Consider the following 23433-nt stretch of genomic DNA (forward strand, 5'->3'; position numbering starts at 1 on the left):
CGGAAAGTTTAGTTGATCCCACTAAAGTTCTCCTGCCACCAATCTACATTAAGCTTGGACTGATGAAACACTTTGTGAAAGATCAACTGACGGAAGGAGAGACCTTTATGTTCTTGTGTACCAAGTTTGAAGAACTGTGGGAAGCAAAACTGATGGAAGGCATTACTGTTGGTCCGGATATTTAGAAACTCATGAAGGACGACATATTCAAAACAAAAATGAAAACTTTTAAAGAAGCTGTGAAGAAATTTCTAGGTAACAACAAAGATCAGAAATTTAAGCCTATCGTGAAGAATACGCTTAAACACTTCAAATCCTTGGATTGTCAGACAAATTTGAAGTTACAGTTTTCACATACCCATCAGGACTTCTTTCCTGAAAACCTTGCAGCTGATATTGAAGAGCAAGGAGAAAGATTGGGCAAAATCCATACTTGATGGTTAAAAATAGAAATGTTTTTTTCTTACATTATAAGAATCAGTCATTGGTTTAAAACAATTTTCATAAACCCAAATTTTGCATACCTGTTTAAGTAGCCTGATTTAAACTTAAAAGTCTTATTTATAATGTTTGATTATTTTAATGTTTCATTTGCTTCATTTTAGTTTAAGCAGTTTTTTTGTGCAAATGAGTGCCACAACGTTTGTAGATAAAAGTCCAAAGTACAAATATAAGAAAAAGAAAATCTAAAAATGACACTATTAATTAATATTCAAATGTGTGTATTAGCTTACAGCTTTTATTTGTTATTCCAGATTTGATTAACCCTTTAAGCCTTTCAAGACCTTTGACGGATATATCCGTCATGGAGCGTGTGACGTTAAGCCCTGCCCCCTGCCGCGGGCAGGATGCGGCGATCTGCGCACATATCAGCTGTTTTTAACAGCTGACATGTGTGCCTGCATGTTCTGAGTGGAATCGCATTCCACCCGGAACATTTAACCACTTATATCTCGCTGCCAAAGTCTGGCAGTGAGATGTATATGCGCGCGGCCATGATTTTCACTTACCGCCGCCCCCACCGAAAGTCACGTGCGTGATCACGTGACTTTCGGTGTTGCCATAGTAGCACAGGGTCATGTGATGATGCCTGTAGCTAACATGAGTCGCTTCCTTTCAATGCCAGAATACAGCTGGCATTGAAAGTAAAGCACCATATCTGCAGTTCTCAGCTGTGTAGCTGAGATCTGCAGATAGTGCAGAGTGATCAGATTGCTGATCGCTATAGCCCCCTAGGGGGACTAGTAAAATAAAAAAAGTAAAAAAAAAGTTTTAAAGAATAAAAAAACAAAAAACTTAAAAGTTCAAATCACCCTCATTGAAATCACCCTCATTGAAATTTAAAGGGTTAAAAAAAAATAAAAAAATATACACATATTTGGTATTGCTGCATTCAGAAATGCCCGATCTATCAAAATATAAAATCAATTAATCTGATCAGTAAACGGCGTAGCAGAAAACAAATTCCAAACGCCAAAATTACGTTTTTTTGGTCGCCGCAAGTTTTACGCAAAATGCAATAACAGGAGATCAAAACGTAGCATCTATGCAAATATTATTCCATTAAAACTGTCAGCTTGAGATGCCCAAAATATGCTGTCAATGAGCCATAGATTCCAAGAAATGAGAACGCTACAGGTTTCAGAAAATGGCGTAAAACGTGTGCCACTTTTATTGGACAAACTGGTGGGGTTTTTGAATGCTTTAGATACAAGTAAACCTATATATGTTTGGTGTCTACAAACCCGCACCGACCTCAGGCATCACAGTGGCACATCAGTTTTACCATATAGTTAACACGGTGAATAATATATTCCAAAAACTATTGTGCGATCACACTTTTTTTGCAGTTTTTTCACACTTGGATTTTTTTTGCTATTTTCAAGTACTTTATATGGTAAAACTTTTAGTTTTTTTTAAAAGTGCAACTCGTCCAACAAAAAACAAGCCCTTATATGGCAATATTGACAGAAAAATAAAAAAGTTACGGCTCTCGGAAGAAGGGGAGCAAAAAACAAAAACGTAAAAACGGAAAGTGCCTGAGGGCTGAAGGGGTTAACAACATATAACTTGCATGTCACTATGGAAAAGGTCTTACAGCCATACAGTGGGAAAAACAATCCAAAAAAAGGGGAATTCCAGCTCACCCAGCAGAGATGATCAAGGACGGTGCACAGAAGAAAGGTCACTCCTAAATCCAATCATGAAAGCAGATCCGGTATCCAGTCCAGCAGGTAGAATACAAAATTCACTATTTATTGAATTTCCATTAAAATAGCCATTAGTGTGGCTTGGTCCATACCATATACAAGACGCATTTTGCGTGCAGTCACATTAGAAAACATGACCACCTGCTGCGGCTTTAGGCAGACACTGACTGAGCCATAGCTGTGAGCGGTGACGTCACTGAGTTTATCCACGGTCACAGTTCGAGGTTTCCATGGTACCAGCATCATTGACCACAGATGAGCTAAGCTCAGGGGAATTAATTAAACTTGGTGACTAGAGATGAGCGAACCGGTCCCGGTTCGGCTCGAGGCCGGTTCGCCGAACGGAGGTCCCGTTCGAGTTCGGCTCGTCGAACGTTCGACGAACCGAACTCCAACTGCATAGGAAACAATGGCAGGCAATCACAAACACAGAAAAACACCTAGAAAACACCCTCAAAGGTGTCCAAAAGGTGACAAACAACTCAAACACATGGGAAAGTGACAAGGACATATACTCATGCGAAAACAAAACAGCTGGACAAGGAAAAAGAGGAGGACACACAGATATATGAGTATATGCAAGGAAACATCGATTCCATTATTGTGCAACTTGAGCCCTGCTCATTTTAGACTTCGAATCTGGATAAATTGCCTGAGCTCGCCACGTACGCCTTAAAGATCTTGTCGTGTCCTGCAGCCAGCGTTCTCTCGGAACCTGTCTTCAGTGCTGCTGGGGGTCTGCTGGCAGATAAGCACACGTCTCTGTCCACTGACAATGTGGACATGGCTCTCAGAGGACTTTTCTTCCCCTGGGTCATCCAGGGGACGGGAAAGGCACGCGTATTTTTGAGAGTGCTTCCTGCAAAGCATCTGTTTCATTTTGAAAAGGGGGATCAAGTGATGCCAGTCAAGTGGGGTGTGTGTGGCCCAATTAGTGGAAACGAGGGAGACTGTGGTTGGAGTCCCCTCGCTTTTGAAAAAAGAACCAAGATAAACAAGTCATGGCTCTCAGAGGACTTTTCTTACCCTGGGTCATCCAGGGGACGGGAACGTCACGCGTATTTTTGAGAGTGCTTCATGCAAAGCATCTTTTTCATTTTGAAAAGGGGGATCAAGTGATGCCAGTCAAGTGGGGTGTGTGTGGCCCAATTAGTGGAAACGAGGGGGACTGTGGTTGGAGTCCCCTTGCTTTTGAAAAAAGAACCAAGATGAACAAGTCATGGCTCTCAGAGGACTTTTCTTACCCTGGGTCATCCAGGGGCGGCGAAAGGCACGCGTATTTTTGATAGTGCTTCATGCAAAGCATCTTTTTCATCTTGAAAATGGGGGTACACTGATGCCAGTCAAGTGGGGTGTGTGTGGCCCAAATAGTGGAAACGAGGGAGACTGTGGTTGGAGTCCCCTCGCTTTTGAAAAAAGAACCAAGATGAACAAGTCATGGCTCTCAGAGGACTTTTCTTCCCCTGGGTCAGCCAGGGGACGGGAAAGGCACGCGTATTTTTGAGAGTGCTTCATGCAAAGCATCTTTTTCTTTTTCAAAAGGGGGCTCAACCGATGCCAGTCAAGTGGGGGGTGTGTGGCCCAGTTAGTGGAAACGAGGGAGACTGTGGTTGGAGTCCCCTCGCTGTGTCTCTAAAAGAACCAAGATGAACAAGTCATGGCTCTCAGAGGACTTTTCTTCCCCTGGGTCAGCCAGGGGACGGGAAAGGCACGCGTATTTTTGAGAGTGCTTCATGCAAAGCATCTTTTTCTTTTTCAAAAGGGGGCTCAACCGATGCCAGTCAAGTGGGGTGTGTGTGGCCCAGTTAGTGGAAACGAGGGAGACTGTGGTTGGAGTCCCCTCGCTGTGTCTCTAAAAGAACCAAGATGAACAAGTCATGGCTCTCAGAGGACTTTTCTTCCCCTAGGTCAGCCAGGGGACGGGAAAGGCACGCGTATTTTTGAGAGTGCTTCATGCAAAGCATCTTTTTCTTTTTCAAAAGGGGGCTCAACCGATGCCAGTCAAGTGGGGTGTGTGTGGCCCAGTTAGTGGAAACGAGGGAGACTGTGGTTGGAGTCCCCTCGCTGTGTCTCTAAAAGAACCAAGATGAACAAGTCATGGCTCTCAGAGGACTTTTCTTCCCCTGGGTCAGCCAGGGGACGGGAAAGGCACGCGTATTTTTGAGAGTGCTTCATGCAAAGCATCTTTTTCTTTTTCAAAAGGGGGCTCAACCGATGCCAGTCAAGTGGGGTGTGTGTGGCCCAGTTAGTGGAAACGAGGGAGACTGTGGTTGGAGTCCCCTCGCTGTGTCTCTAAAAGAACCAAGATGAACAAGTCATGGCTCTCAGAGGACTTTTCTTCCCCTGGGTCAGCCAGGGGACGGGAAAGGCACGCGTATTTTTGAGAGTGCTTCATGCAAAGCATCTTTTTCTTTTTCAAAAGGGGGCTCAACCGATGCCAGTCAAGTGGGGGGTGTGTGGCCCAATTAGTGGAAACGAGGGAGACTGTGGTTGGAGTCCCCTCGCTGTGTCTCTAAAAGAACCAAGATGAACAAGTCATGGCTCTCAGAGGACTTTTCTTCCCCTGGGTCAGCCAGGGGACGGGAAAGGCACGCGTATTTTTGAGAGTGCTTCATGCAAAGCATCTTTTTCTTTTTCAAAAGGGGGCTCAACCGATGCCAGTCAAGTGGGGTGTGTGTGGCCCAGTTAGTGGAAATGAGGGAGACTGTGGTTGGAGTCCCCTCGCTGTGTCTCTAAAAGAACCAAGATGAACAAGTCATGGCTCTCAGAGGACTTTTATTCCCCTGGGTCAGCCAGGGGACGGGAAAGGCACGCGTATTTTTGAGAGTGCTTCATGCAAAGCATCTTTTTCTTTTTCAAAAGGGGGCTCAACCGATGCCAGTCAAGTGGGGTGTGTGTGGCCCAGTTAGTGGAAACGAGGGAGACTGTGGTTGGAGTCCCCTCGCTGTGTTTTACATGCTTTTAGAAGGGCATGACATGGCTTGGAGGTTGACTTTCATCATCTGCAAACTGTTGGCTACCAAAATGCTGCCTTTCCAACAACTGTGGTTATAGACAATGAGGACCATACTGATGAAGATGAGACGCAGATACCCGATTGGGATGACAACTTAAATATTCGGTCAGGGCAAGAAGAGGCTCGGTCTGAGGGGGAGGGGAGTGCAAACACAACAATTGATGATGAAGTTCTAGATCCCACCTACTGTCAACCCACAGTCAGACACTCGAGGAGGTCAACAGAGGCGGTGGAGGAGGATGCAACCGACGACGAAGTAACCTTGCGTCTTCCTGGACACAGTCGGAGCACTGGTAGCACGTCTACAACTGCATCCTCAGCCACAACTCTGCCTCTGAGCATTATTCGGGGTGGATCAACAGGTCGCATGGCCTCTAAGCCTTGCCTAGCCTGGTCCTTTTTTGACATAAAAAAAGATCGCCCAAATTATGTGATCTGTAACATTTGGCATGGTTATCTTAGTAGAGGTCAAAACCTCAGCAGTTTGACAACTTCTTCCATGAATCGTCACATGAATAAATATCATATGGCCTGGTGGGAAGCTCACCGTGCTGCAATGCGGCCTAGCGGAGCCAACCATCCACCGCCTGCCCCTTCCAGTGCATCCGCACGCTCGTCATCTTCTAGGACTGTGGGGACAGCTGTCACACCTGTTTTTCCACCCACAACTTCCACCACTGTAACCGCAACAGGCAGTTTGCTTGGTAGGTCGTCAGTTGGTTTGGAAGGGGAAACAAGTGATTGTGTACAGCTCTGTCAAACATCGATAGCACCAACGTTGGATGAAGGCAACATCATGTCTCCGCCTGCACTTTCCTCACAAACCTGCATTTTTCCAGGGACACCCTACTCAACACCGTCTACACACAGCAGCCAGATCTCTGTCCCTCAGATGTGGTCAAATAAAAGGCCACTTCCTGCGACCCATGACAAAGCTAAGAGGTTGACTCTATCCCTCTGTAAGCTGTTGGCTACCGAAATGCTGCCTTTCCGCCTAGTGGACACACAGGATTTTAGAGACCTTATGTCTGTCGCTGTGCCCCAGTACCAGATGCCTAGTCGCCACTACTTCTCTAAGAAAGGTGTGCCCGCGCTACACCAGCATGTCGCACACAACATCACCGCTTCCTTGAGAAACTCTGTGTGTGAACGGGTGCATTTCACCACCGATACTTGGACCAGTAAGCATGGACAGGGACGTTACATGTCGCTGACTGGGCACTGGGTAACTATGGTGATAGATGGTGAAGGGTCTGCTGCACAAGTCTTGCCGTCCCCACGACTTGTGTGTCAATCCTCTGTCTGTCCAAGTTCCGCCACTGCTTCTGCATCCTCCACCTCATCTGGGTCCTCCACCTCCGCCCCAAGCCTGCCTGGTCAGGCCACCAGCGTTCTCACTGCGCAGAAGGAATCACGCAACCCTCATTACTATGCTGGCAGCAGAGCGCAACGGCATCAGGCGGTCTTTAGCTTGACATGTCTTGGGAATAAGAGTCACACAGCTGAGGAGTTGTGGTCAGCTCTGCGGTCCGAGTTTAATAAATGGTTGTCTCCACTCAACCTGCAGCCTGGTAAGGCCGTGTGCGACAATGCTGCAAACCTGGGTGCGGCCCTTCGCCTGGGCAAGCTGGCACACGTGCCTTGTATGGCTCACGTGTTTAACCTTGTTGTCCAGCAATTTTAACCCACTATCACGGCCTAGATGGGCTTCTGCACAGGGCATGGTCACTCTCTGCTCACTTCTGCCGTTTAAACGCCGCAGCTGACTTGACTTGCATTGCTCCAGAAGTCTTTCAGCCTGCCGGTTCATCACCTGAAATGCGATGTATCGACACGCTGGAATTCGACTCTCCACATGATACAGAAACAGCACCACCGAGCCCTGGTGCATTACGTCATGACGTATAGCCTAGGCCAATGAGATGCAGAGGTGGGGCAGATTACACTGCTAGAGTGGTCTCAGATCAAGGACCTATGCACCCTTCTGCACAGTTTCGACATGGCGACGAATATGTTTAGCGCTGACAATGCCATTATCAGCATGACGATTCCAGTCATTTACATGCTGGAGCACACGCTAAACACTATTCGGAGTCAGGGGGTGGGACAACAGGAAGGGGAGGAACTACAGGAGGATTCATATGCGCAAGACACAACAACATCACCAAGGTCCAGACGTTCATCATCACCAAGGCGCCAGGCATGGGACCATGGGGGACAGGGATCAACAAGGGCGCATGGTAGCAGGCGAGATGTTGAGGAAGGTGCAGGAGGACATGAAGATATGGATGACGAACTGTCCATGGACATGGAAGACTCAGCAGATGAGAGGGACCTTGGTCAAATTTCAGTTGAAAGAGGTTGGGGGGAGATGTCAGAGGAAGAAAGAATGGTTAGCACCTCTATGCCACAAACACAGCGTGGACTTGGTCCGCATGGCTGCGCAAGACACATGAGTGCCTTCTTGTTGCACTACCTCCAACATGACCCTCGTATTGTCAAAATTAGAAGTGATGATGACTACTGGCTTGCCACACTATTAGATCCCCGGTACAAGTCCAAATTTTGTGACATAATTCCAGCCATAGAAAGGGACGCACTTATGCAGGAGTATCAGCAGAAGCTGTTACTCGATCTTAGATCCGCTTTTCCACCAAACAACCGTGCAGGTGCAGGGAGTGAATCTCCCAGTTGTAACTTGACAAACATGGGACGGTCTCGTCATCTTCAACAGTCTACACGTACCAGTAGGACCATATCTGGTGCTGGTAACAGCAATTTAATGGAATCTTTTCATAATTTTTTTAGACCCTCTTTTGCAAGGCCACCAGAGACAACAAGTCTGACACATAGTCAACGGCTGGAGAGGATGATACAGGAGTATCTACAAATGAACATCGATGCCATGACTTTGCAAATAGATCCTTGCTCATTTTGGGCTTCAAATCTAGAAAAATGGCCAGAGCTATCCAGTTACGCCTTGGAGATTTTGTCGTGTCCAGCTGCCAGCGTTGTCTCTGAACGTGTCTTCAGTGCTGCTGGGTGTGTGCTGACAGATAAGCGCACGCGTCTGTCCAGTGACAATGTGGACAGACTGACGTTCATCAAAATTAACAAGTCATGGATCCAGAAGGAATTTACAACCCCTGTGTCATCCTGGGGAGAGTAAATGCTTGTGGATTTGGAATGTGCTTGATGCAAATCTAGCTGTGAAGTGTACAACTATGGCACAACTGCTGCCACTGAATGGGTGGGTGTGTGTGGGGCACAATTTTTGGAAAAAAGGGAGGCTCCGCTTGGAGTAACCCTTGCTTACATTGTTTTTAAAAGGAGCCAAGATGACCAAGTCATGGTTCAGCAAAGACTTTATCTACCTACCCCGGTGTCATGCTGGGGACGGTTAATTATGGCGTATTTTTGAATGTGCTTGATGCAAATCAAAACATCCTGTTTGCAACTAGGGCACAAGTGCTGCCACTGATGGGGTGTCTGTGTGCCCAATTTTTGGAAAAAAGGGAGACTCCGCTTGGAGTAACCCTTGCTTGCTGTGTTTTTTAAAAATGATACAAGATGAACAGATCTGAAGGCAAGATGAAGGCAACATCATGTCTCCGCCTGCACTTTCCTCACAAACCTGCATTTTTCCAGGGACACCCTACTCAACACCGTCTACAGACAGCAGCCAGATCTCTGTCCCTCAGATGTGGTCAAATAAAAGGCCACTTCCTGCGACCCATGACAAAGCTAAGTGGTTGACTCTATCCCTCTGTAAGCTGTTGGCTACCGAAATGCTGCCTTTCCGCCTAGTGGACACACAGGATTTTAGAGACCTTATGTCTGTCGCTGTGCCCCAGTACCAGATGCCCAATCACCACTGCTTCTCCAAGAAAAGCATGCCCGCGCTACACCAGCATGTCGCACACAACATCACCACTTCCTTGAGAAAATCTGTGTGCGACAGGGTGCATTTCAACACAGATACTTGGACCAGTAAGCATAGACAGGGTCATTACATGTCACTGACTGGGCACTGGCAAACTATGGTGAGAGATGGAGAAGGGTCTGCTGTACAAGTCTTGCCGTCCCCACGAGTTGTTTCAATCCTTCTTCTGTATGTAGAAGTTAATACACTGCTTCTGCCTCTTCAACCTCGTGTGGGTCCTCCACCTTGGCGCAAACCCTGTGTGGTCAGGCCACCCTTCCTTGCAACTGCGCACAAGGACTACCACACACCTCCTTACTATGCTGGCAGCAGAGCTCAATGCCATCAGGCGGTCAAAGTTTTACTTTGAAATGTATGGGAAATGTGAGTCACACCGCTATTCCAGAGAATAGTAGTCAGGCAGGGTCAAAACATTAATTGAGGAACAGGAACAGAATGGTACGGCCAGGACTTAATCAGAAAACAAGCAGAGGTGAAATGCGGATCGGCCAACAAGGTACATAAACAGCAAGCAGGAAAAGTAGTCAGGTAACAAGCACACAAAATCATAAAACTGAACTGGGGGTAAAATTAACCAGAGGTTCATAGCTATGTCTGGCAGTGGTCTGCAGACAGGATGGGCATAAAAAAGGGTGTGGTGTCTTCCCATTGGTTGTAGCTGAATGATGGTATTTCATCTGTGAGATACCCACCAGCTACATTCAGCCAGAGATTCTGCATCTGTCAAGGTAATGCAGCCCAGTGGGTGAGCATAACCTGCGTTCACCTGCGCCGCTGGCATCGACTACTCTCCCATCATCAGCACTATTCATGAAAGGAACACGTTGTCACCTGGTGACCGCAGTACAAATTGACGGAGCGGACTCCGTTGGTGACTTAACAGCCGTGTGCGGCAATGATGCAAACCTGGCTGCGGGCCATCCTCAGGGCAATGTGACACACGTGCCTTGTATGGCTCACGTGTTGAACCGAATTCTCCAGCAATTTTTAAAACACCATCCCGGCCTACATGGCCTTGTGCAGCGGGCACGCTCGCTATGTGCTCACTTCCATCGTGCGCACACAGCAGCTCAACAACTTTCATCACTCCGGAAGTCTTAGGGTCTGGCAGTTAAACGCCGGAAATGCGATGTTCCGACACGCAGGAATTGGAATCTGCACATGTTGCAGCGTGTGTGGCAGCACCGCAGAGCCCTGCTGAAATACGGTATGACATATAGCCTGGGATAACTTGATCAAGAGGTGGTGCAGATCACGCTGCTGGAGTGGTGTCAGATCAAGGACCTATGCACTCTGCTACACAGTTCACAAATGTCGACGAAGATGTTTAGCACTGGCAATGTCATTCTCAGCGTGACAATTCTGGTCATCTACATGATGGAGCACACTGTAATTATTATTCGGAGTCAGGTGTTGGGACAAGAGGAAGGGGAGGAAGTACAGGAGGAGTCATATGCGGAAGGGATAACAAGATCTACGAGGTCCAGATGGTCAGCGGCACCTATGCGGCATTCATGGTGAGGGAGAGGGATTAACAAGGGCGCATAGTATCAGCAAAAAGTGTTGATGAAAGTGCAGGAGCCCATGAAGAAATGGAGGACGAACTGGCGATGGGCATGGAAGACTCAGCAGATGAGTGAGAGCTTGCTCACATTTCGGTTGTGCGAGGTTGTGGGGAGAGGGCAGAGGAAGGATGCACGATTCTCACCTCTCTGCCACCAACACACCAAGGACTTGGTCCTCCTGGATGCACAAGACACATGAGCGCCTTCTTGCTGCACTACCTACATGACCCTCGGATTGTATGAATTTGAAGTAATCCTGAATACTGGGTTGCCACACTGTTAGATCCCCGGTACAAGACAAAATTTGGCGAACTAATTCCTGCCATAGAAATGGACGCACGTATACAGGAGTATCTGCAGAATGTGGTACGCAATCTTAGATCTACTTTTCCACTAAACACCAGTGCTGCACAGAGTGAATCTCAACGCTTTGTCATGGATAGGAGGAAATGGTCTTTTACTTGTCCACATCGGAGGGACCGAGGGATGGCTGCTGTGCTGAGATGGCGTTGAGTACGGTGTCCCTGCACAGTTGCACTTTTGGTCATATCCCAAAATGAGTTGAAAAAGGACAGATGCTGTTGGAAAGGGGAACAGGTGTGTTGGAAAGGGGAAAAAAGTTTTGGTCCGTGGATTTGGTGGTTAAGCAACTGTAACATTTGCTGAAGAAACACCATCTGTTACAGTGGGACTGGCAGATTTGGATAAAGTGGTATATAATCTGTGACCGCTATATAACGAAAATTAATAAGAAAAGAAAGAGAAAGGTATATATCCCCATCAGCAGTCAGTGTCCACCGTGCTCCAAGTTGGAAAAGGAGAGGTTGGCAACTGGAAGGTTTGGTGGAGGATACAGAGCTGTGTGGCTATGAAACTAATAGTAGCCTGAACCGAGTTAGACGCCATTCGGATCTGGAGACTGGGAGCCCTGTTAGCGTCACAGGGTCCACATGCCCACCCAGCCCAGGAACTCCCTGTTAACAACACAGGGGCCATTGAGTACGCTGACCGTGTGCGTAGGGGCACACCTGTGGACAGCAGGCGCATCAGCAGCAGCAGGCCTGTTAATGCCACTGTGCTGCACAAGCAGGACTGGTAGGACAGGAGCTGGTCTTAACCGTTCTGCGTTACCAACTGTGGTGGTGGCCTGCATCGACACCCTATCCCTGCCTACCTCTGGCCTAAAGCCGCAATGGGTTCAACACATGGAGGTGTGCTCTTTCGGAGCATAATAGAAGACTGCGCACCTCCTTGTTGGCTCCAGCCCCTTTTATAACCTGGGTCCGCCCCAAACCAGGGTGAACCACAATGCACCTCCTGGAGACAAAAGTAGAGTGACACGTCATCATGAGTGGCATAACTAGCGTCCTATTTGGAACCGCAACTTCAATGATGACCTCATGGCTGCCATGACCCAAACACCTCACCAGTCATCGTCTGACCATCAATAATGCGGTGACAAGTCATAGGTGTGGGCCTCTGCAAGCCATTTGGGAGGACACCTGATGCCCTGTGGTCTATATGGGACCCCCACATCAGGGCCAGGGCCAAAGAGTTCATTACCGGACCTAGTCTCTGATGCAGGAAGTGCCTGAGCATGCTCAGTAGCATGAAATACAGTCTCTGAAAAAAGACTATCAGCTTTAGCATGGTGTCTAGGCACAAAACAGGACTTAGACCCGGCACGGAATGCAAGCACCTGTGCAAAGAGGCTTTTCACACTTAGTGTGGGAGCATGCGCTGTATCCCGAAAAGAAGACTTAGCGTCATGAATAACACAGTCAGGCTGAGCATACTCACTAGGCGAAACACTGTAATTATGCTGCAGCTGGGGTACATCGGCACACGCATGCGCACTAGCTGCCTCTCCACACTTAGACGTGGAGGGGAAATTGCTCTTGGAGATGCTGTCTATGAACAGAAGGAAAAGCTAAAGGGAGCCTGACTTTCTATCCCTCCGAATTATGAAATGCAGCAATGAATTCCATGATTTTGCTATAACATTAGCGTAGCAAAATGTGCATGAGGGTGTCATGTGGAGGTGCTAGAAATAGCTTGTCACCAGTGGGGCACTAATGGAATACAACAGCCAGTTCTATGATGCCACTAAATGGCAGTATTTTGTGCTATCATTATAGCTTATTAAAAACAGAGCAGGAGGGTGTCATGCAGAGGTGCTGCACATAGATTTGCAGTAGTGTGAATAGATAAAAGTACAATAGCCACGTTTAGGATGCCACTAGGTACACTGAGTGTTTGCTAGTATAATGGCTTAGTTTAAAAAAGTTTGAGTGTGCAATGCAGGCAGACGTGCTGCAAATATGTTTACAATAGTGTGAATAGACAAAAGTACAATAGCCACGTTTAGGATGCCACAAGGAACACTGAGTGTTTGCTAGTATAATGGCTTAGTTTAAAAAAGTTTGAGTGTGCAATGCAGGCAGACGTGCTGCAAATATGTTTACAATAGTGTGAATAGACAAAAGTACAATAGCCACGTTTAGGATGCCACTAGGTACACTGACTGTTTGCTAGTATAATGGCTCAGTTTAAAAAAGTTTGAGTGTGCAATGCAGGCAGACGTGCTGCAAATATCGTTACAATAGTGTGAATAGACAAAAGTACAATAGCCACGTTTAGGATGCCACTAGGTACACTGAGTGTTTGCTAGTATAATGGCTGAGTTTAAAAAAGTTGGAGTGTGCAATGCAGGCAGACGTGCTGCAAATATCGTTACAATAGTGTGAATAGACAAAAGTACAATAGCCACGTTTAGGATGCCACTAGGTACACTGAGTGTTTGCTAGTATAATGGCTTAGTTTAAAAAAGTTGGAGTGTGCAATGCAGGCAGACGTGCTGCAAATATGTTTACAATAGTGTGAATAGACAAAAGTACAATAGCCACGTTTAGGATGCCACTAGGTACACTGAGTGTTTGCTAGTATAATGGCTTAGTTATCATGAGTTGGAGTGTGCAATGCAGGCAGAGGTGCTGCAAATGTCTTTGCACTAGTGGGACTATAGCAAAGTCCAATAGCCACGTTTAGGATGCCACTAGGTACACTGAGTGTTTGCTAGTAAAATGGCTTAGTTTAAAAAAGTTGGAGTGTGCAATGCAGGCAGACGTGCTCTGCAAATGTCTTTGCACTAGTGGGACTATAGCAAAGTCCAATAGCCACGTTTAGGATGCCACTAGGTACACTGACTGTTTGCTAGTATAATGGCTTAGTTAAAAAGAGTTGGAGTGTGCAATGCAGGCAGACGTCCTCTGCAAATGTCTTTGCACTAGTGGGACTATAGCAAAGTCCAATAGCCACGTTTAGGATGCCACTAGGTACACTGACTGTTTGCTAGTATAATGGCTTAGTTTAAAAAAGTTGGAGTGTGCAATGCAGGCAGACGTGCTCTGCAAATGTCTTTGCACTAGTGGGACTATAGCAAAGTCCAATAGCCACGTTTAGGATGCCACTAGGTACACTGAGTGTTTGCTAGTAAAATGGCTTAGTTTAAAAAAGTTGGAGTGTGCAATGCAGGCAGACGTGCTCTGCAAATGTCTTTGCACTAGTGGGACTATAGCAAAGTCCAATAGCCACGTTTAGGATGCCACTAGGTACACTGACTGTTTGCTAGTATAATGGCTTAGTTAAAAAGAGTTGGAGTCTGCAATGCAGGCAGACGTGCTCTGCAAATGTCTTTGCACTAGTGGGACTATAGCAAAGTCCAATAGCCACGTTTAGGATGCCACTAGGTACACTGACTGTTTGCTAGTATAATGGCTTAGTTATAATGAGTTGGAGTGCAGAGGACAAGAGGGTACAGTGGCAGGATTGTGGGGCTCTGGGTAGAGGAATGGAAGCCTGCCTTTCTATTCCCTCCTAATGGTGAAATGCAGGGAGGAAATCCCTGTCCTTGGCTACACAGACGCTGTTGCTGTTTGCAGGACCTGTCACCTATGGCTCTCTGACCCTGCCGGTTTGAGCCCTTAAAAGGAATGCTAGAAAGTGCTCTCCCTAAGCTGTCTAACGCTGTGTATGCAGCGCATACCGCTGTATCGGCGATAGGACTCAGGAGGACGGAGCTGCGACAGTGATGTCTGACACCAAAGACGCAGAAGGCAGATAATGGCGTCCTGGAGGAAAATGTCTGTTTTTATAATGCAGGGACATGTGACATGGACATCCTATCACACATGCCATTGCTTCTCTGGCTAAAAGTCCACTTAGCTGTGTGTGTGTCTGGGATTGGCTGACATGCTGGCCCGCCCCACTACGCGCGCGCGCTTAGGGAAGGAAGACAAGAAAAAAAAAAATATAGAAAATATAGAATCAGCAGTGATCTGAAGGCGCTGTTCACGCACACTATACACTGAAATGTCATAATAGTGTGATTCACAGAGTGACTTACACTATTACAGCAGAAACCAAGCTAGGATTTAGCTGGTTTTTGGCTGCTAGAACCGTTCTCGAACGTTTCTAGAACTATCGAGCTTTTGCAAAAAGCTCGAGTTCTAGTTCGATCTAGAACATGCCCCAAAATCACTCGAGCCTAGAACTGGAGAACCACGAACCACGAACCGCGCTCAACTCTATTGGTGACCCTACCTCAGGTGAACCTATTGAGTGTAATTAGACCTGCTTCTCCTGACAGAAAACTGTGTGGTTTTTTGCCAAGAGATGCAGATTTGGTGCTGTAATTTATACACCAAAAACCTACACCAATACTGTCTCTTGGCAAAAAGATGCATCAAAATGTAATGCAGTTTTGATGCAATTTTTTTGAAGACAAAGGAACAATAATAAGCCCCCATTAAAAATTAACTTTTAATGATAGCATTAAAGCATACACAAAAATACAGAAAAAAGGTAGGGTGCAGAGTGAATAGTGACAATAGCTACAGTGCTGGCCAAAAGTATTGGCACCCCTGCAATTCTGTCAGAAAATACTCAATTTCTTCTTGATTGCAATCACAAATTCTTTGTTATTATTATCTTCATTTATTTTTCTTGGAATGAAAAAACACAAAAGAGAATGAAACAAAAATTAAATCATTGATCATTTCACACAAAACCCCAAAAATGGGCCAGACAAAAGTATTGGCACCCTTAGCCTAAGGGGTAGTTTGCACGTTGCGACATCGCAGGTGCGATGTCAGTGGGGTCAAATCGAAAGTGACGCACATCATCCGTCGCTGTCAACATCGCAGTATGTGAATCCTTTTATATACGATTAACGAGCGCAAAAGCGTTGTTATCGTATGATCGGTGTAGGGTCCGACATTTCCATAATTTTGCTGCAGCGACGGTACGATGTTGTTTCTCATTCCAGCAGGCAGCAGACATCGCTGTGTGTGAAGCCGTAGGAGTGAGGAACATCTCCTTACCTGCGTCCCAGATGCAATCAGGAAGGAAGGAAGTGGGCGGGATATTTATGTCCCGCTCATCTCCGCCCCTCTGCTTCTATTGGCCACCTGTCGTGTGCCAGACCGACGTCGCAGGGCAGGTAAGTGCATGTGAAGCTGCCGTAGTGATAATGTTCACTACTGCAGCAATCACAAGATATCACTGCTGCAACGGTGGCGGGGACTATCGCGCTGGACATCGCAGCATCGGCTTGCGATGTCGTAGTGTGCAAAATACCTCTAATACTTGGTTGCACAACCTTTAGCCAAAATAACTGTGATCAACCACTTCCGATAACCATCAATGAGTTTCTTACAATGCTCTGCTTGAATTTTAGACCATTCTTCTTTGGCAAACTGCTCCAGGTCCCTGAGATTTGAAGGGTGCCTTCTCTAAACTGCCATTTTGAGATCTCTCCACAGGTGTTCTATGGGATTCAGGTCTGGACTCATTGCTGCCCACTTTAGTAGTCTCCAGTGCTTTCTCTCAAACCATTTTCTAGTGCTTTTTGAAGTGTATTTTGGGTCATTGTCCTGCTGGAAGTCCCATGACCTCTGAGGAAGACCCTGCTTTCTCACACTGGGCCCTACATTATGCTGCAAAATTTGTTGGTAGTCTTCAGACTTCATAATGCCATGCAAACGGTCAAGCAGTCCAGTGCCAGAGGCAGCAAAGCAACCCCAAAACATGAGGGAACCTCCGCCATGTTTGACTGTAGGGACCGTGTTCTTTTCTTTGAATGCCTCTTTTTTTTTCCTGTAAACTCTATGTTGATGTCATTTCCCAAAAAACTCTAATTTTGTATCATCTGACCAGAGAACATTCTTCCAAAACATTTTAGGCTTTCTCAGGTAAGTTTTGGCAAACTCCAGCCTGGCTTTTCTATGTCTCGGGGTAAGAAATGGGGTCTTCCTGGGTATCCTACCATACAGTTCCTTTTCATTCAGACGCCAATGGATAGTACGGGTTGACACTCTTGTACCCTCGGACTGCAGGGCAGCTTGAACTTGTTTGGATGTTAGTTGAGGTTCTTTATCCACCATCCGCACAATCTTGCATTGAAATCTCTCGTCAATTTTTATTTTCCTTCCACATCTAGAGAGGTTAGCCACAGTGCCATGGGCTTTAAACTTCTTGATGACACTGCGCACCGCAGACACAGGAACATTCAGGTCTTTGGAGATGGACTTGTAGTCTTGAGATTGCTCATATTTCCTCACAATTTGGATTCTCAAGTCCTCAGACAGTTCTTTGGTCTTCTTTCTTTTCTCCATGCTCAATGTGGTACACACAAGGACACAGGACAGAGGTTGAGTCAAATTTAATCCATGTCAACTGGCTGCAAGTGTGATTTAGTTATTGCCAACATCTGTTAGGTGCCACAGGTAAGTTACAGGTGCTGTTAATTACACAAATTAGAGAAGCATCACATGATTTTTCAAACAGTGCCAATACTTTTGTCCACCCCTTTTTTATGTTTGGTGTGGAATTATATCCAATTTGGCTTTATGACAATTTTTTTTTTTTCATTGAAGACAAATTAAATGAAGATAATAATACCAAAGAATTTGTGATTGCAATCATTTTCAAGAAGAAACTGAGTATTATCTGACAGAATTGCAGGGGTGCCAATACTTTTGTCCAGCACTGTAGGTGGGAGGTAGAGATAGATACAAACTGGCCCTAATTAGGCCCTAATTTGTCTCTCCCTACCTAGCAATGAACGGTATGATGCCCTAGGGTTGTGGTGCCCCCATTCACCAACGTGAATCCCTAAATTACCCTGTTAAACCCTACTTTGACTAAAAACACCATATATAACAAATTATCAATAACCCCCATAGCAGTGCATCGGTGGGCCAAAAAGTGGTAACTTATCTGATGACAGTGTTTTGTGTATGTTGGTCACTTGACCTTTTAATGCTATCATTAAAAGTTAATTTTTAATAGGGTTTATTTTGTTTCATAGTTTTGTTCCTTGGTCTTCTAATTGCTTACCCCTTTGTTATCGGCTGCGGCCTGCTTCTGCATACGATGCAATTTTTTGGTGGTGTCACACATAGCGACGCAGCAGCGATCACGACCAGCGATCTGACCTTATCAGGATCGCTGCTGCGTCGTTACATGGTCGCTGGTGAGCTGTCAAACAGGCAAATCTCCCCAGTGATCAGCCCCCAGCTAGCAGTGACGCGTGGAAGCATGACTAAAGTAAATATCGGGTAACCAAGGAAAGCACTTCCCTTGGTTACTCGATATTTACCTTAGTTACTAGCGTCCGCCGCTCTCACGCTGCCAGTGCCGGCTCCCTGTTCCCTGCACTCCTAGCCAGAGTAAACATCGGGTTAATTACCTGATGTGTACTCCAGCTACGTGTGCAGGGAGCCGGCACTGGCAGCGTGAGAGCACACCGCTTAGCGCTGGATCCCTGCACTCCTAGCCAGAGTACACATCGGGTTAATTACCCGATGTGTACTCCAGCAACGTATGCAGGGAGCAGGGAGCCGGCACTGGCAGCGTGAGAGTGGCGGATGCTAGTAATTAAGGTAAATATCGGGTAACCAAGGAAAGGGCTTCTTGGTTACCTGATGTTTACCATTGTTACAGCTTACCGCAGGCTGCCAGATGCCGGCTCCCTGCTCGCTTCAGTTCGTCGCTCTCTTGCTGTCACACACAGCGTTCTGTGCTTCACAGTGGGAGATCAACGTCGAAAAAATGAAGCAGGACATTCAGCAACAACCGGCGACCTCACAACAGGGGCCAGGTCATTGAAGGATGTCAAACACAGCGACAGCAATGGGACATCGCTGCTACGTCACAGAAAATGGTGATTTAGCAGCGACGTTGTTGTCGTCGTCGCTATGTGTGACACCACCTTAAGGCAACACCCTCCATGAGGCACCCTCTTTAACCCATCAGCATCCTGAAATCATGATTGTGCGATCCTGATAGTTTACATAGCAATTCTTTGTAAAATAACAGCCTTGGACTCTGCTAGGTATAGAGACCTGTTCAGAAGTTAGGAACATTTAGATGTTAAAAATAACACTTTTCATTCCTGTCATGTCACTTTGCATTAATCCCTGAAAAGCAGCTGAAGGATTAATAAACTACCTGACAGCACATTTAAGTATATTGAGGAGTGCAGTTTGTAAAATGAATTTTAATTAGAGATGCATGAACCCCCAGTGGATCGGATTGCATGGAGTTGTTTATAATAGAAGCAAGGGCCTGGGGGTAAGACCCCCAAATGAGGGGTCCACCATAATCATGCAAGGTGGGCATCACCCGTCCCTACACTCCCACTATCTAGGGTCTGACCCCCAGACCTCCACTTCTATTATAAACAACTCAATGCCCACATGAACTTAGAAAAATAATGTTTATTCTGGCTTCAAACTTTTTACGGCATTTTGAACATGCCTGTATCATGTGATAGGCATGTTGAAATAACGACATGCCTGGAAGGAGCCCATACACTCTAGAATCTACCGTCAGTATCGTGGTATAAAAATAAATAACTAAAACAATTGGCACAGGGTCCCTATATTCTAATACCAGCAGAGATAAAACATATGACTACAGGCTGAAGCACCCGGCGCTGCGCACATCTTTGCCATGTATCAAAATAGAAGGAACCGCATGTGGCTTTTTTTTTACTTTTTAAAGAAGTAATTAAAAAATGACGTGCGGTCCCCTCAATTTTGATGCCCTGCCATAATAAAGCCCTACAGCTGGGGCTGGTATTGTCAGGCTGGGGAGGCCTATGGTTATTAAAGTGCGGAACTGACTCACAAACTGGGGCTGTGATTGGTTGCAGGCAGACACTGTGAGAAAGGCTGGGGACATGTCCGACTGCAACCAATCACAGACACCAGGCCGGCCAGGGAGTGGGAAAAGCAGTGCTTATGTGATGAACGGCATAAGAAGTGAAGGAGAGACCATGAGGGCAGCGAACATCTGCAGGAGGGCAATGTGACAGCTGCCCTTGTGATTGGTGAGTATGAAGTGCTTGGTCCTACCCCTTTGCACCAGATTCCAAATGTATTTATGGAAACGCTGTGTTTGTGTTATAACTGAACCGAACGCTGAGTTTTAAATTTAATGCTCATGTTTGCCAAGCCCTAAGGAACAAGCTCAGGCTCGTACCGAACCTGAGTTGGGCAAGCCTTTATCGAACAGGTTGCTTATCTCTAATTTTAATCACTTTTTAGGCATTTCAAATATAATGGTCTCCCAAAGTCACTTCAAAATCGAATCGGTCCCTAAAAAAATAAGTTTTGTTGTAAATTTCCCTGAAAAAAAAGAAAAATTACTGCTACAATTTAAAGCTTCTAACATCCTTGCAAAATTAAAGAAAATTTTACAAACTCTGCAAATTTAAAGATGATATGAGATAAATTTTATTCATTAACTATTTTGTTTGGTGTAACTATCTGGATTAAAAAAATATTCAAAGTTTGAAAATTGCTAATTTTTAGAAATTTTAGTCAAATTTCTGTTATTTTTATAAATGCAAACTTTATCAATCTAAATTTACCATTATCAAAAAATATAATGTATCACATAAAAACAATCTTAAGATCACTGGGATATATTAAAACACTACAGAGTTTTGGCAATAAAAAAACACACACCAGATTTGAAAAGTTTGGCCTGGTCATTAAGGGGATAAGACTCCTTAAATTAAATAGTCACCTTACATTAATATCATATTAGTGAGCTCAAAAGTCTAAACAGCATTGACTCTGTTTTAAAAAAGGATGTAAAAGCTAGGTAAACGTTTCAACCCTCTCACATACTAGTTGTCATGCAGTTCTCTTATAAATAAATACAGTACAACAATCTTAACACTTAGTTGATGGACTCTTAATCATCAGATATACTGTATTTTCTATAAGATGACTGGGCATATAAGACAACCCCCAACCTTTCCACTTAAAATATAGAGTTTGGAATATATTGCATATACTCGAGTATAAGCCAACTCACGTAATATCCCCATTGTTTAGTAATGTCCCCTGGAGTAATGTCCCCATTGTTTAGTAATGTCCCCTGCATTAATGAGCCCATTGTTTAGTTATGTCCTCATACTGGTCCCCTTCTTGTCCCCTATTATGCCATTGTTTACACACAATAAAATATATTCTTACCTGTCCTCCATTTCCGCAGTTCCTCCAGCTGTTTCTTGCAGACCACAGGCACACAGACCCTCCATGATAGTGTCCCTTGCACAGAGCGGCAGCTGCAGGATGTCATCATAGCTTTACTGCAGTTGAATGCTTTACGGCGCCGCAAAGCATTCAACTGCTGTAAAGCGCTGAAAGCAGCGGCGGCCCTGTGTGCTGGAAGTGATAATGGAGGAGTGTTTCTTGTGGACCGCAGGCACATAGACCCCTCCTTGATCGTGTTGGGGCCGTTTCTGCTGTCAGCATTTTACTGGAGTTGAATGGTTTGTGGTGCCGTAAAGCATTCAACTGCAGTAAAGCAATGACAACATTCTGCGGCGTGCAATAAGCAGCTGGAGGCACCGTGGGAATGGAGGACAGGTGAGAATATCTTTTATAGTGTGTAATTAATTGCAGTGAAGTCATGACGGCCCTATGCACTGCTGTATAAGACGACACCCAACTTTTGACAAGATTTTCAGGGTTAAAAAGTTGTTTTATTTTCCGGAAAATACAGTAATATGTGGGTTATTCTAATAGCCAGTTTAACTCTACTGTAATGTCACCACACAAAAAATTTGACAAATCTTATTGATATTAATATATTTTTGTACAGTGAACAATCAGATTTTTCAAGAAGTAGAGATGCTTTTTGAAGGTGTGCCAAGCTTTGCCTAAGAAATTGGGGTTCTAAAAGGGAGATTTCACAGCACTTCATCATTGCTTAATCACTGCTGCCATGTACTGAGCTTTATCTCCCATTCAGTTGGCAACAGCCACTAAGCAATATAAAGTGTTGCTTAGTTGGGCTTCCAGTGAATGGGAGATAATGCAAAGTACTTGGCATCAAACGTTAGACAATATACGAGAATGTTGATTTCTTCCCGAACAACTCTTAGTTCTGGCTGCTGCAAAAGCAGATTTCTGCTAATCTGTGTTCATCCCTAGAGTTGGAATTTTACCAATCTCATATTAATGGCCTATCCTGGAACACCTCTATGTATATTGATGACTTATCCTAGCTGTCACTTTGTGAAGGTGATGTAAAGGAGAAGATATAAAATATAGACTATCTATACTAAAGTCAATGTCCTATTTAATTCCTATAGTTACAGAAATAGCATTTACAAATTAACATTTTATAAATTATCGGTAATTGACTGAACAATTAATGCATAATAACTATTTAGGTTATTTGACCTAGGAATTATGCTGATATTAATCAAAGTAGCTCAATAACAGTGATTTAAACATTTTTATCAATTAACATTAATTCAAATAAGGCTAAAAGAGTAATAGTAACTTTTGCCTGAAGTTCTTGACCTTTAAGTTGATCTAAAGCTATCACCTCTGGGGGTAATTACTAAGAAATTAAAGTTTTCCAGGTGAGATAATTTGTCACATTTCATAAGTAGCATAAGTGTCAATTAATAATGGCTATGACAAATTTGCAACATTTTAGTGAATAATAACTCACTGGCAAAGTAATTGACAGAATGATCTCTCTAACATCTTGTATGTAATATAAAAAGTTGTGCAGATTTTAAATAAATAAAATCATTTTATAGTAAATTTATACTTGGTGTAATATTTATAATAATTATCTAAATATTAAAAACGTACAAGACAAGGAAGTCATATTAAAAAACAAATGTAAGGGAGGAGTGCAACAACAATTGATATTTTTCACAGAGAAAGGTTTAAAAAAATTAATGGTAAGCATAGAGATCACAGTAATAATGCACAAATTAGGTATATAATTCATGTCTATGTCAAAAAAAGGCAATAAAGTTACAAGAAATTTTTTTCGTAAAATTCCAAATTATAAACAAATGAGCCAATACCATTTTGGGGTAGACACGATCTTTTGATTGCCTCTTATTGCAATTTATTATAATGTTGCAATGGAAAAACATTATATTGTTTCGATTTTTTTCTCTTTATGCTGTTAACAGATTGGATTAATTTATTCAATATTTTGATAAATTGGATTTTTATGAAAGCAGCAATACCAAATAGGTGTTTTATTATTATTCATTGTTATATTTTTAAAGCAGTGATTTGATAAGCTGTGTTTCTCTATTTTTTTCATATTTTTTTAAAAAATAAATATACAGTCATAAATAAATACTAA

General features: G+C 44.5%; 1 protein-coding gene across 1 annotated transcript in view; it reads left to right on the forward strand.

The window, feature by feature from the left end:
• TRHDE (thyrotropin releasing hormone degrading enzyme) overlaps nt 1-23433 on the forward strand; it is a 1371551-nt gene that overhangs the window by 996311 nt on the left and 351807 nt on the right. The window lies entirely within an intron of this gene.

Source organism: Anomaloglossus baeobatrachus, chromosome 4 (genome assembly GCF_048569485.1).
Source record: "Anomaloglossus baeobatrachus isolate aAnoBae1 chromosome 4, aAnoBae1.hap1, whole genome shotgun sequence".
NCBI lineage: Eukaryota > Metazoa > Chordata > Amphibia > Anura > Aromobatidae > Anomaloglossus > Anomaloglossus baeobatrachus.